Source organism: Anser brachyrhynchus (assembly GCF_964034855.1).
Source record: "Anser brachyrhynchus genome assembly, chromosome: 4".
Lineage (NCBI taxonomy): Eukaryota > Metazoa > Chordata > Aves > Anseriformes > Anatidae > Anser > Anser brachyrhynchus.
Genome location: NC_137698.1, coordinates 58,465,593 through 58,480,671, shown reverse-complemented (window position 1 = coordinate 58,480,671; position 15,079 = coordinate 58,465,593). Strand labels below are relative to the sequence as shown.

General features: G+C 34.9%; 1 protein-coding gene across 7 annotated transcripts in view; it reads right to left on the bottom strand.

Annotated features, from left to right (window-relative positions):
- Positions 1-15,079, bottom strand: part of LOC308193831 (uncharacterized protein) — an 82,569-nt gene that overhangs the window by 59,237 nt on the left and 8,253 nt on the right. For 6 of the 7 annotated variants that reach the window (XR_013949964.1, XR_013949965.1, XR_013949966.1 and 3 more), the window contains exon 2: positions 2,275-2,396. The gene's annotated coding sequence lies outside the window, so the exon portion shown is untranslated. Of the gene's footprint in view, positions 1-2,274; positions 3,005-15,079 lie in introns of those variants that run through there. The other variant, XM_080588909.1, reaches the window with a different exon arrangement.

Sequence of the window (15,079 nt, the reverse complement as noted above, 5' to 3'; positions counted from 1 at the left end):
ATGAAAATATCCCACAGCACATAATTTTCTCCTCCTGATTTCTCTCCCCCACTCCCCATTACATGTTTTTTTTCCTCTTTTTCCCACTCCTTTGTTGTTTATCTGCTTCTTTGTTCCTTCTGCTTTTCTACTCCATTGTATTACTTTTCATGTGTGGGCAACAAAGTAAAACGACAAAATTTCTGATCTCCAAAGAACCACCTTCACTTTCCCACCTCCACACAAAATAGAATAGTCCAAGCCAGCACAACAACAACAAGAGAAAATGCAATGTGCATGTTGTATCATCACATTCTGACCCACTTTGAACTCCATGTAGGTGACTTTGAATTCCTTCAACAACTACAAGGACAAGATGTCAATAACTTTAGGGACAGCTCTGAAGATTGTAAATTGGAGTTCTTGCTTGGAAGAAATATGTCATTGAGCTCAGCTAGGAAGAGATACATATGTCAGGTATTTGCCCCTACCTCCTCCATTATTGATATGAAAGTAAAAATAAATTACTTGGAAAAAAAAAACCATAGACATCCTGAACAGCCCATAGTAGCCATTAATCAACCTTTTCTTACCACTTTCAAGATTCCAGGCTCTATTAACCAAGGGGAAAAAAAAATATAAATCCTAATACTGTTTTTACTGTGCTGAAACCCATAGGGGAAACATAAAAAAAAATAAAATAAACAAAACAAACAAACCAAAAAATTGACTGAAGAAGAAAGAAAGAAATCTACACTTCTTCAGTGTGCCACAGAAGGTATGAAGAATCCCATAAAAATTTAAGTGGTTGACCTTTCCTCATCTGCTTGTTGCAGTTGTCATTTATGAGTATAAGCCATACAACTTTTATCATCACAGACACAATAGCATATCCATGTTTGCCTCTAAACGTATTCTACTGCTGTGTAATCAGCACATGAGTCTAAATGCAACTATTAATGAGTTAGTGAGCTCCTCCTTTGTCCATTTTATTCCCTCTAGCTACTCCTAATTCTTGGCAGACATACATGTTTTGGTATGTTTATTTAAGAATCCTTTCCAAAGGCCCTTCTGTTCTTTTTAGCTAGGACCAGACTGACACAGAGGGAGGAAAAACATGACACCACCTTCTCTGCCAGCAATTCAAATGGAATCCAAGAGGTATCTTGCATTAACACTTAAAGGAGAGATATCTATTTAAAACTGGTGAAAGTGATAGAAGTGTTATTTTATCTATCCCGGTTCATAAAAGCCAGATTTTTAAAGATTTATATGGATTTCTGAATTCTGAAAGTAAGAAACATAGGTGATGTTATTCTACTCTACCCAGCGATTTGTCTCATTTTTTTCAGCTTAGTATGCTATCCAGGATAATATCATTAGTGAATATGTTACACTCAGAATGGATAAAAAGGAAATATACTTTATGTGAAAAGTTAAACTTTTTTTTTATAGTACTTGATATCTTACTAGTCTAATCAAAGAAGTATTTCTAGTCCAGATTTATTTATTACAGGAATTTATTTATTTATTTATTTCTCTTTCTCTCTTTCATGTTTTCTCTCATTTTTTTAAAAAAAGCAAAACAAATTAGACATAGCCAACTAACTATTCCATAAATTGTTAAAAAAAAAAAAAAACTAGTGAAGCCAGAATTCATTGTATAAACTTTTGTCAACAAAAGTTCATACAGATCAAGCCTGACAAAGGCTCAGTCTATGGCCTCGTACTAGCAATAGTAAAACAGCATTTTCTGCAGACTACAGCATTAAGAATCGTAGCCCAAGAACATGCAGTGAGACAAACAAGTGGCCTTTTATGACAGTTCTTTTATACAGAGGACTTTTCTACAGTCATTTTTTTTTGGTTTTTTTTTTCACTATAATTGTCATAGTTATTTTTAAATAAAGAAATCTATAACTGCAAAAATAGTTGGAATATCTTCCTGAAGTGTCCTAAATTAGGGGAGTATATCGTTTTGGTGTGTCAGAAGCAGATAAAGGATTCATTACAGTTTGGTGGTACTTCCTGAGAAGGGAGAAGTTTTGCCATCCCCTTCTTCCTCATATAGTTTATTCCCTCTCATTGCTCAGGTATGAGCTGCTAGTATATTGTGGAGTCAGCCTTCACAATGTGCCTCCTGCCCAGCTATCCAATGTGGGATGAGGTGGGTTTTTTTGTTTGTTTGTTTTTCTTTTGGCTATCCATGATGTAGGTAGACAATTCAGAAAGTTATGGCAGCTTTTTTAACTCGTGTGACTCCCCTTGGTATCATACGTCAATGAATATACTCACTTGACTCCAAAAAGTACATTATTCTGTGAGCATCATAACTTAGAGGCCTTTTCATGCCAGCAGAGAGATCTAAATCCTCTTGTTTCCAGAATTTCCCAGTGGAGACTTTGTGAATGAAGATACTGAAAATAAAGAAAATAGTTTTCTAGTAAGTTGTTTGTACAGGAGAGAAAAATACAAAAATGAACATATCTCAAAGAAAATATCCCATATTGTTTCTCAGATCACAGGAACAGGAGCTGGTCTGCCTTCACTCTCACTCAACAAAAGAAAAGTCTGGGAGGAAAGACAGCATATAAATTGAAAGAGGCAGAGAACAAGATAGCCTGATAGGTCAGAGACAATAAGACTGAGGGTACAGCTACTCTGTGAGGATTAAGTTCCTAGGTTGACACCACTCTAAGTAAAATTCACCCAAAACTCTGAATAACTTGATGCAACTTCAAAGTTATATCTAGCTTTGAAGCAGGTCTTGCCCTGAGTGGGGGTTCCCCACTCTGAGCTAAATTATTCTATATCTCATCAAACCTATCTTATTATTCTATGAAGATAAAACACCCAGCTGAGATGCTTTCAGACTCCATTTGGTAGATGTGCACTGCCGCACTTTGATGTGACCCATGTATTCAGGTCAGGTGGTACTTGCTTAAGGGTCTATCTTACAATGCACGCTGTGGACACATCCATTCACTTGTCCAAATGTAGCAGCTCTCTTTTTATTTCAACTGCATCACTTCATACCTGGATCAAGCTGTATATCCAGGTATCTTCTTTTTATTCCAGTTTAATTAAATGATTATTTTTTAAAATGGTATTTTCTAGACTGATTACCTTAGTTTAGTATCATGAATCCTGTATGGTTTAGTACAATCTGTGTATCTATTTAGGTAAGGAGCAGGGGGGAGGAAAGGAGGGGAGGGGAGGGGAGGGGAGGGGAGGGGAGGGGAGGGGAGGGGAGGGGAGGGGAGGGGAGGGGAGGGGAGGGGAGGGGAGGGGAGAGGAGAGGAGAGGAGAGGAGAGGAGAGGAGAGGAGAGGAGAGGAGAGGAGAGGAGAGGAGAGGAGAGGAGAGGAGAGGAGAGGAGAGGAGAGGAGAGGAGAGGAGAGGAGAGGAGAGGAGAGGAGAGGAGAGGAGAGGAGAGGAGAGGAGAGGAGAGGAGAGGAGAGGAGAGGAGAGGAGAGGAGAGGAGAGGAGAGGAGAGGGCAGTAGTTTCAATTGCATGAATGTTTTAGATAGTTCAGTCTAATCATGCCTCACCTACAGACTTTACTATGCAAGACTTGTAAGCAGATGTTCAAGCAAATGCCAAAACAGCATCAAGAAAATTTAATCTCTGGAAGACTTCTAATAAATTCTTAAGGAGAGGAAAAAATAGCCTTAGTAATAAAGATCTTCAAAGAACACCAAAGGTGTTCTTTTTACCTAGAAGTAAAAAGAGAAATTTCTTGAGAAAGCCAGGATCCTTTCTTCACATAAAATACGTAACTAAATAGAGGATACCAGGAAGGGATACTTTTCCAAAAAGAATTATTACAACATAGCTGCCTTATGCATAGCCTGTACTACACCAAAAAAAGTGCAGTGTATTCTCCCATTGTTCAGTGGAGCATAAGGTAGGAAGCAGCAGGCAGCAAATGAAGTCAGAGCCACAGACCTCTGTCAACCTATTTCCACATACAAATTAATTAACCTACTCAAGCAATAATACTAACTAGCCCAAGTACTTCACTTCAGTGATATTCCTTCTGTGTCTACTTTCATGACACTATGCTGCATCAGCTTCCAGACCTATTATATAATTCTCATCTGGTTTACATACATTTTGCACAGTACAGCACCATGTTTAGTGGACATGTATGCATGCCTATGGAATCTCATCCAGGACTCCCTATTGTTTGTTCAAAATGGTGCTACTGAATTTAATGTGTTTTGTGTTGTTTGAGAAGGCAGCTTTCTAATTCTTGCTTTCAGTGTTAATATGATGTCTTTCAAAGTATTACGGCCCATGGATGCACATATTCAGTTATATACAGATTTTCTCCTGTTGCTTTATTTTTATTCTCAGGCCTACAATCTGTAAACAGCTCAGGATTCAGACAGCAATTTTATACAAAAGAGAAATAAGGTAGAAACTATCTACTATTTCAGAGTCCTCCCAAGAATGTGAAGAGATTTATGGGAACAGCATTCTAAACATCAGGAAAAAAGCAGTATTTTGTTGATGTTGCCATGGAGATCTGTACTGTATGAAAAATACTAATTTGGTTTTAAACTCTCCTAGCTCCTGTACTAGGTAAATCATGATCTACCTAGGCTGGGGTGCTCTTAGCCTTGGTATTCTTGACAAAATTCTACCTCACTGAAGAAATTAAATGAGATTTCAGGTTCAGTCTCATTGGGGGGGGGGGGGGGGGGGGGGCAGGGCAGGGGGATGAGGGGAGATAGAGGGAAGGTCTCCTTTCTGAGATTGATTTATAGATTATTTACAGAAATACCTAATCTGGTGGAAAAAGAGGAGCACACAGAAGCACTTGTGGCTGAAGCAGTCAGTCCTGCTAGAGGAGTTTGATAAAGAGATCTTGCCTGGCTTACCTGACATTGATCACTCCTGGCATTTCCAAGTCTTGCTAAAATAAAATAAGATAAAATAAAATAAATAAAATAAAATAAATAAAATAAAATAAAATAAAATAAAATAAAATAAAATAAAATAAAATAAAATAAAATAAAAATAAAAGGTCAAACTTAGGAAGAGCTACCAGTATTTATAGCAGCTGTATGTTTCTGAATTCCTATCTCTTTTCTTCATATTCCATTCCATAAGATATGATAAAATCTATCCGTGATGAAGTCTGTCTCATTTACTTCAGTCCAGCTTACCATTTTTCCAAATCAAAACAAGATAAATAATACGCTTGTTTGTGGTCTACATCATATAATTGCTATGTATTCAGCATTCTCTTCAGGTTCTTATCGTGTAATTGTGCAGAGTAAGTGTTAAAACTCCTGCTGTGCACTGGTCTGCCAAATCAAGGTTTTAATATTTGTGTTACTTTGTATTTGATAAAGGTTGAGAAGGAACCAATAGTTCTGTCAAGTCAGCACAGGTGCCCTAAGTATAATATAATGGGATTATGTGAAATCATTGTGCAAATCATGAAAACTAGACTTCTACTTCATTAAATACTTACTCATAGATTAATGAAAAATTTATATAATTTTTTTATTACGAAATTTTAGCTGCTCATTCTGATAGCAGAATCATGAGACTTGTTGAGTCCCAAATATTTTGTTGCTGTTTGCAGAGACAAATTCTGTACTTTTTAAACAATTCCAGAATTTCTATAATTTTATGCTACCCATTGCTGAAGTTTCATCTCCTATTGTCTTATATACTGCACTAAGTAAAGAAAACAGGTATCTCCTGAGGCAGGCCTTGCAGAGCAGTTGTAGTGGGATTAAGCAGCTGAGCTTTCTTGTGGAACAGACTAAATTGTTCTTATCAAGACAACAAATATCAGATTCATAAATTAACATAACAATGTGCTTGTAATATATGGTCAGAATACAGAGATATTATTAATTAAAAGAAGAAAACAAAACAAAAGGTTAATTTGGATTTATCAATTACAAATTTAATTTTATTGTATTCATCACTTTTTGATGAATTAAACAATTAAAATACTAAAGCATACTTTTCATATACCTTATATTTACATGAAGGTCTTTAATAAATTGACAGACAAGTACAATGTAAAATAAAATAAAATAAAATAAAATAAAATAAAATAAAATAAAATAAAATAAAATAGTTAATATAAGCATTGATGAAAAATGTTTTTAATCAAAAAATTGCATTTTTCAGACAACCTGATTTCTGTTCACAAAATTTGTGGGTAAGAATTCACGTCTTTTCCTCTTCATTGACTGTATACAACATGCTTTCCCACAGGCAGGTATTACCAATATGATTTTTATTGCATTAATTCATTAGTCTGACTCAGACGTCATAGACATTCCAAATTAACGTTTTCTCAGTGAATGTGTTCCAGTCTGCTGAAAACTGCCTTGGTCATTCCAGCTTTCTATTTTATATGCTTAGAATGAAAACAAGTGTGGTACCAAGTGCAGTCTACATCTGTCGACTTAGACAAGATGTAGATCTGATATGGAATGAAACTATATATGCTACACCACAAGCTGTTAAATGCAGCTTATCTAGAAATTACATCTTCTGTACTTATATTGGTATATTAAGTTGTCTAAATGACTTCAGATACATGTAATTTAATCACATATCTTTTCTAATTTTGGCATTCATGAGTACATGAAACTTCCAATTTCAAAATGGTTCTATTATTTCCTCATGTATTCTCTCCTTTCTTTGCTACTTTTATCAAAATATTTCAGTGTTATGATGATTAAAAGCTCCATCTTGTTGACAAGCGAAAGTGCAAAATAGAGAGGTGTCTTTTTTCTTTTCTACAGTTTTATGAAGTGCAAGGTCATGAAAGTGAAAATGTTAATGCTAATTTCCTAGTTCAATTTTCCCATAAATATGTACTTTGCAAATAGGGCATAATGTTTAGATGTCGATAAGATACAAAAGACAGCTCTAAAGTTGTAGTCTGGTAGGGAAATGACTGTGAGCCCTGTTTGAGGAAACACCAAGTAAGAGTAACAGACTTACACAAGTAAGAGTAACAAAGCTGCTTGCGGGGGGGGGGGGGGGGGGGGAAGAGGGGAGGGCAGCGGGGGGGGAAGGAAGATCTTGCCTTACAGATAGGGAATGCAATCAAGAACTTAGCCATGCAGTTTCTCAGGAAAAGAAATATCCACTGTTATCCTAGCTTTAATACGCCTTGGGGCTCAGATAGGTGAGTTAGGATATCATTCCAAATTTGATGTGCTAACAATTTTCTGAAGAAATATTGACTCAGGGAAAAAAAAAAAAAAAAAAAAGAGTAACCCTGACTTTTACCACCCTGGGGACCATTTCACCCAGACTCCAAGCAATCAAAACAGTTCTGTACACAACATAAAGACTTCCTCATCTCTGGAAGTCTTGATTAGTTACATTTCTTTCTAGAATATGTTTACAGGAACACATACTATTAATAGGAAAAAAAAAAAAAAGTAAAATTATTTTTTTAAGAAACAGTAATAGTTCTGGAAATGTGAAACTGAAATGATATATGACAATCTAGAAGCATTTTCCCCGTGCAGGTTTCTTTACACAAGTTACTACCAGTATCTCTCTAGTGTCTAACAGTTCCTTTATTATTTTTTTTTCTGCTACTTAGGTAAAACCTAAAAGTTTTTGTTTACAATTCAGCAAAACAATCAGGACCAGATAATAAGAAGTCTAGTTCAATAATAGTTAAGGTAAATTAATAACTTTTTTAAGTCCTTAGTTTAAAAGTTTAAAAGTTTCCCTTTAGTCAGCGGTTATCAGAAAAATAAAATAAAAAAATAAAATAAAATAAAATAAAATAAAATAAAATAATAATAATTTTAGCTGTCTCATCCAGTTTCAGTTTAGAAAGGATAATGGTGTCAGTGAATAGAGTTTGTAAATGTGAATTTAAATCCTTATTACACTTATACACTGCTTATTACACTGCTGGCTTCTGGCCATTCTGATTTTTTTCTTTTAAGATTGTCTAAAACCTCTATTTAATCATAATAGAAATTGCTTCTTTCACCATGTCAAGTTGTCAGGTAGTAATAGTGAATATGATTCAGTTGTCTTTGTAGCTTTCATGACCAGCAGACACATTTCTTAAAGAAGCGCAGTTCTGTTTAAAACATACTGAAGCTATATAATAGCAAAAGGAAGGTTGTAAAACTACAAGTTCTTACGCTTTATTTAAAATTTTCAGTCTGAATTGGCATTCATTCTGAGCCCTCCATGAAAGCAACAGCCACTTGTGTCACTGGTAACTGCCTTTTAAATTTATTTTAAAAATCAATTCATATCTGAAAGAAAACACATGGCAAATACAGTTTCTAATGTGGTGTTTTAACTATCTGAGATTTCACTGTGGCCCTTAAAAGACTTTAAACTTTGCATAATTTAACATCTTATCCCTAATTCACAGAATCACACCTGCTTAGGTTTGAGAAAGTTGAATGATATATAACTTATGAAAGAGCAATGTCACACATTAAACAGTAAGAAGAGAAACTTTTTTTTTTTTTTTTCATTCCAAAATTGCTATCCATTGTTTTCTGTTGTGTGGAAAGTTGCAAAAGACTGTTTTTCAGATTTGCTTTTTAAGGAGGTATGGTTCATTTTGATTTGAAACTCCATTCATTGGTTCATACATTGGTGAGATTACTAAAATATCAATATATCAGAAATACCTGAAATAGAAAAAAAGAACAATTACCTTTTTCGTGGCACTTTAATTCCCTATCTTCTAGTGTGACTAAGTAAACAAAATGTTAACTAAATTTTATTGAGCTCTAAAAAATCTACAATATGATTCTCATTGATTTTTATTCAAAATGTTTCCATTATCTTTACTTAAGACTATGCAATCTTATCCATACTTAAGACAATATAAGTTTGGGCTAGAGCCAAAGATTATAAAAAGTAAAGAGGATCTTGCCCTTGGCTTGGGCTTTGAATCAGAAAGCTATTTTGCATTAAGTAGTTGGAAAAACTGTTAATTCTAAGCCAGATAAAGGTTATGTTGAATCAATTTAAGAAACTAGATGATTTTTTACTTTATTTTGTGTGTTTATGTGTGCTTATAAAATTCTCAGTGAACAAAACATAAAATATATTAGTACTTTAAAGTACTTCCTTCCTTAACTAGCAATGTTTGATGAATCAAAATGCTGAGTTTAAAAAAAATTACACACTTATAAAACTATACTTTGAAATATAAGAAATTAAAAAAAAATGGGCTGAAGAAAAAGAACTCTACAGCCAAAAAAATATATATATATACATTCCACAAATAATATATATATAAAAAAGCTGATTACAATAATCAATTAACAACAACAACAAATCTTTAAAATTTTTTCAATTCGTTATAGCTAAGGAAACTGAAAATTCTTATTCCTGAAGACCTGAAAGACAGATAAGATCAGAAACATAACTACCTGAGTGCTTTTTGCTGGCTGTAAATCTAGTGTATGTATCTCTTAAAGTATGTCATCTCCAGCTACTTTTCATATTTCCGGTTTCACCTCCAGTATAACTGTTCCATTTCTACATTCACAGAATCTTTTTAATCTATATTACTTGTGTCATATGTTGTTCAATAATCAATTTGAGCCAAGGTGTCGGACAGAGACCAAGTTCTGAGCTTGAAGTAGTCATCAAGCATTATATGATTCTGGCCACAACAAACTATTCCCAACAGGTTCCTGTGAAATTAGCTCATAGACTGGCACTGAAAATTCCTCTTGAAACTAGATTCAAGATAATTGGTGGGCCAACGCAAAGGAATTGAAATTCATAGAGAAAATTTTTTTCCTAAGAATTCCCTTAGCTCAGATAAAAAGAGAGAAACTTATATGCATGTAAATAAAAAGAATGAGAAATAGAGGGAACAAAAACTTTGGATACAGAAAATTAAGGAACACAAAGAAATAGCTGAAGGGAGGGAAAAGACTGATGCACTATATAAGAAATATACTGGACAAAAAGTCTACTAAATGGGATTAGAGAAATAGGAAATTATATTTTTCATGTTGATCAAATATTTTGGGATGCAAACTAAAGAATCATGCACTGCATTCACTTTTAGTATGAAAGTTTGGTTTGCACATATTTTCTGCAACAAGAATGGTGTGTTTCAGTGTTGTGTGATATTCTACCTGTTGGAACATTTAGTACTGTATTAGTTGCCAAGGCAACAATGTTTTTTTGTGAAGCACATTCTGGGTCTGGCTTTCCCTTTTGGAGTTACACCCCTGTGGAGCACAAATAAATGTGACCAAGTTATGCATGAGAAGTCAGAATTTGATGAACCATAGCAAACATTAAATTGCCTGCATTTTGCGCTTCTACAGTATAATTTCCAGAAGACTATTGTGACAATGATTAGTTTTTCATGACTACAGTTCAAAAAATTGTAATTAGACATAGAAACTCAAATGTTCTCATAGCTAGGAAGGTCTATTACCACTTCATTATATCTGAAAGCTAAATGATGATGCTATTGAATTGTTTGGTATTCACATAACCAGGATAACTGGAACATTCAAGAAGCACAAACACACATTCATATATACATATATGCACTGCACTGCAATAGCTGACTGATACACAGCATATACGTTTAAGCCTGAAATATGAATATAACATGTTAGTTGATTGTTAACCCTTTCACTGACTCCTGAGCTTTAGGTTTACTGAGTTATTTTACTACTCCTTCAACTTTTCTTTCTGAATTATTGTCTTCCTGTGCTTTTATGTTCTTGCTTGTCTCATTCACCAATTATGTCTCTTTTTTTTGCAGAGGTTTATCTTCACTGTACATTCATATATGGACTCATTCATCCCTGACCAGCTTGGGATACAGCTAATACTGCTACTTAATAATACTGCTATTTAAGTGTGTAACAGTAAAAAAAAAAAAGGGGGGGGGGGGAAGGGATGAATCACTTAAGCAAAAATGCTGCTTAGTAAAAGCAGTTTAATTTAAATAGAATCAAAAACTTTAAAACTTTGAACCTCAAAAATCTGGGGTAAATGCCAAATGCCCTGTTTCCAGCAGAGAATATGCCAGGAAATCATATTACCTCCAAGCTCTTAAATGGCAAAGAAAGGCAAACATTAAGATAATTCTGTAAAAGAAAACAAATGAAAAAGTGCCATTTTGGTGATTGGGTCATATTTTATGCAGTTGCCCCCTGCAACTCCTCCTAAGAATTGAATCATTTTTATTTGTTTAGGAACCTCAACTGTAAAACATATCTTTTTCTGCAGTATCCAAAGCTCAGGTGTTTTCTAAGAAAAGATCTGAAGTGAGTAATCATAAACTGAGATTTACTTACTAATTTATCTATTTACCAAAAACAGCAGATAATGAAAATATCTTGGCCATGAAGGAAGTCACATGCTTTGAAAAAACTGACAGAACCCTTCAAAAATTGATCTCAAATGGCAGAGCTACCTATAAAATCCAAGCAAATCTAATGGTTCATTGATGAGTGAACTGCAGTATCCTTAGCCTAGAAACTTATTAATCACTAGGCCAGTCAGAATTCTTGACATCACAATGAGTTCAACGTTTTTTATTTTCTAAGTATTTTAAATTGATTTGTATGTTACAGTTGTATAAATCTCCTAATAAGCAAATGGCTGCTGAATGCTGAATTGCACTAACTTATGTGGTCTTGATGTTACATTAAAATAACAGGACTGCCAGAGAGTAAAAGTAGATGGTCACTCAGAAAACAAAATGTATCAGATGATGTCAAATATATAATAGCTAGGTAGATTTTAAGTCTAGTATTCAGTCACAGAAATACATAAAATCCTCTTAATAAGAAGGCAGGAGGAAAGTATCATAATATCCAGTATATTGAGTGGTGAAATACTTCCAATAGGCTCTTTCACTGATGCAAAATGCTTTTAGATGATCAGTTTAGTCTAAGTTTAGGATGAGTATTTATCATTTCCAATGGAAAAAAAAAAATACAGTTGAGGAGTTAATGTAGCAGTCTCTTTGAATAATGGCAACTGTTACAGCAAAGTAACCTCACACGTTAAAAGTGAATTTAACAGTACTTCAGACTGAGGAATCAAAAATTTCACAGACCACTGAAGAACTCAGTTCTTCTTCTTTGTGTCCCGTTCTGGGCTCCCCAGTATGAGAGAGACATACTGGAGTATAACTGGAGTCTAACGTAGAGTCATGAATATGATTAAGGGACCAGAGCATCTCTCCTATAAGGAAAGAGTGAGAGAGCTGGGACTGTTCAGCCTGTAGAAGAGAAGGCTTGGGGGAATCTCATCAATGTGTATAAATATGTAAAGGAAGACTTCAAAGAGGATGGACCCAGGCTTCTTTCAGTGGTGCCCAGTGCCAGGCCAAGAGGCAAAGGGCACAAACTGGAACACAAAAGGTGCCATCTAAATATCAGGAAGCACTTTACTGGGCAGGTGAGAGTGCACTGGAATAGGTTGCCCAGATTGGTTGTAAAGTCTCCCTTTTTGGAGATTTTCAAAAGCCTTGGGGTCCCTGCTTGAGCAGAGGGGATGGGCAAGGTAACCTCCACAGGTCCCTTCCAACCTCAACCATTCTGTGATTCTGTAATTCTCTGGCAGCTAGAGGTCTCCAGAGACAAGTGTGAAGTACATGCTAGGAGAAGGGCTGTTTTGTCTTGTTTTTCACACACTGAAAACCTCTTCCACTTGAAATTCTAAGTGTTTTTGGTAGACTTTACAGACAAATTTAGAGTACTTGCATGGGTACATATGATATTCTCATAGAGCAATTTCCAGTGAAAGCTGAGGAACAACCTGAATCCTTTCCAGAATCAATAACTATCTGTCATCTGCTGCTTAATACTACACCATTGGGAAATGGGAGACTGAGGCTAAGGTCTCTGATCCATTAGATTTTGATTTTTCTTGCGGAACCTCTTTGTAGTCACATACAGTAAAAGACATTTCAGTGATCTTAGCTCTCATTTGAAATATGGAAAACTGCAATACAAGTTTTGACCTGAGTCAAGTACCAAAAGAAATGTACCATACTGAGGAAGCCATGCAACAGTTTTTTGTTCTGGATTTAATATAGTTTTTTTCTTATGTCTTTCATAAGAGAAAATGTTCAGTTCTTTTCAATGTGGAACAGCGAGTTTATGAAACTTGGAAGTGTTCACAGTGTAGGAAATGTTTATCCTGTGCAACTGTGTATTGCTACACAGAAAACTTTTGCCCTGGTTTCTCATCTACAGGTATAAATGAGTGCATTTCATAATATTGGCTCCTGAATCACTGAGGAGTCTTCACTGTAGTCTCTGAACCAAAATCAGGGTGGTATTGCTAATAACTCATGAACATTTAACAAGTGCACCATCATTGACTATTACACAAAAATGCTATGTGGTTTATAACCACTGAGACCCTAAATTTAGTTAAATTTATCATATATGCTATTAAAGTAAAATGACTCAGTATGTTGTTAGTTTAATAAATAAATAAATAAAGTTATACAAATGGCAGATTATTTAACTGTGAGAAACAAAGTCATACTATGTTTTTACAATGTTTTAGGGTGTTTCAGATGCTTCTGAAGAGTGAGTGGGGAACTGTATAGCTTTGAATGATCACTGGCAACCCTAGCTACTAGCCATAAAATAGTCTGATGTTTAGATATCTTTCAAGGCATAGTCCTAAATAAGTCAATCATCTAGTTAGAGGAATCTATACTCTGCATCCATGCGGAAAAAATAAATAGAAGATTGCTAAATGTTTCAGAATTTTGTGAGGTACTCTGTATTTCATGTTTTATCAACCCAAGTCTAAAAATCAATACTTAAATCTATTTCATTTTTTCCCCTAATTGTTTAATACATTTTATTCTATTATACATATAAATATCCAAAGCCAATGATTATGGTTACAAAGTAACAATGTAAACTCTGCACTGGTTAAGTCATTTCTTATGCAGAACCCAGGATCCATACAAAAAGTAAAAGCATTAATTGTTTTGTTTCAAAGATCAATGAGAAAAAAAAAAAAAAATCCTTGGAGAGATTTTCTGCAGGGCTAGCCCACTCCTAAAATTAAGTATTAGACAAATTTTACTCTGAAGTACTAGGAAAAAAAATTGCACAAGCTGTCTCCTTGCCCAATCTTGGCATTATTGTAGTAACCTTTTCTTTCTTTTCATGTTTGTGAATTCAGCTGGTGTGGTTTGGACACTCAATGGTGTGAGTGTCTTCTTGGTTATCTTATGTTATGACATGGCACTACACCAAGTTGTCAAAAAAATTACCCCTTTCTGAGAAAGAATCATTTTCTTTTCCATATGTACAGTTCAGGAAGAGCTCAAATCTCCTGTCACATCCTTTAAATTATAATTTAAACAAATTTCAGGGCACATAGAGTGTAACTGACTCTAATTGTCTTGGATGCCGTAGCTGACATATGCTTACTCCCTTTCAAACATTTGTGATTTCCTCAAACACATATACACACAAATAGAGTCCAAGATGCATTTTAATCAGTTCTGACTTTTTAACAAACATATTAATTGATGATTTCTGCTCTGCATTTTTTTTTTTTTGTCCTGAGTGCTTTCCTAAGAGTACAATACAGCAGTTCATGAGTAATTTGTCTATTTTCAAGCCAGCAGTACTTGTACTTAGTCATTCCATGCCGAAAGTTGCGGTGGTTTTATTGTGCTAGGCAGCTGAACACCACAACCGGTCTCTCACTCCCCCTCCTTAGATGAGGAGGGAAAGAAGTAAAGGAAAGAACAACTCACGGGTTGAGATAAGGATGATTTAATTAAAGGGAAGAAAAAAATAATTATTAAGGAAAGATTATTATTAATTAAACAATTTAACTAAACAATTAACAATTTAACTAAAGGGGAAAAAGGAAAGGGGAAAAGGGAGGGGGAAAGGGAAAACTAAACAAAACAAGTAAAGGCTATGTGGAAGAGCAGAGGAAAGAAATTATTCTCTATTTCCCACAAATGAGCGATGCTTGACCACATCCTTGAAGCAGGGCCTCAATGCACGTAGCCGGTGTTCGGGAGGAGGACAGACGTTTTCACAACGAGAGCCCACCCCTCCCCTCTTCCTCATTTTTCCACCTTTTATTG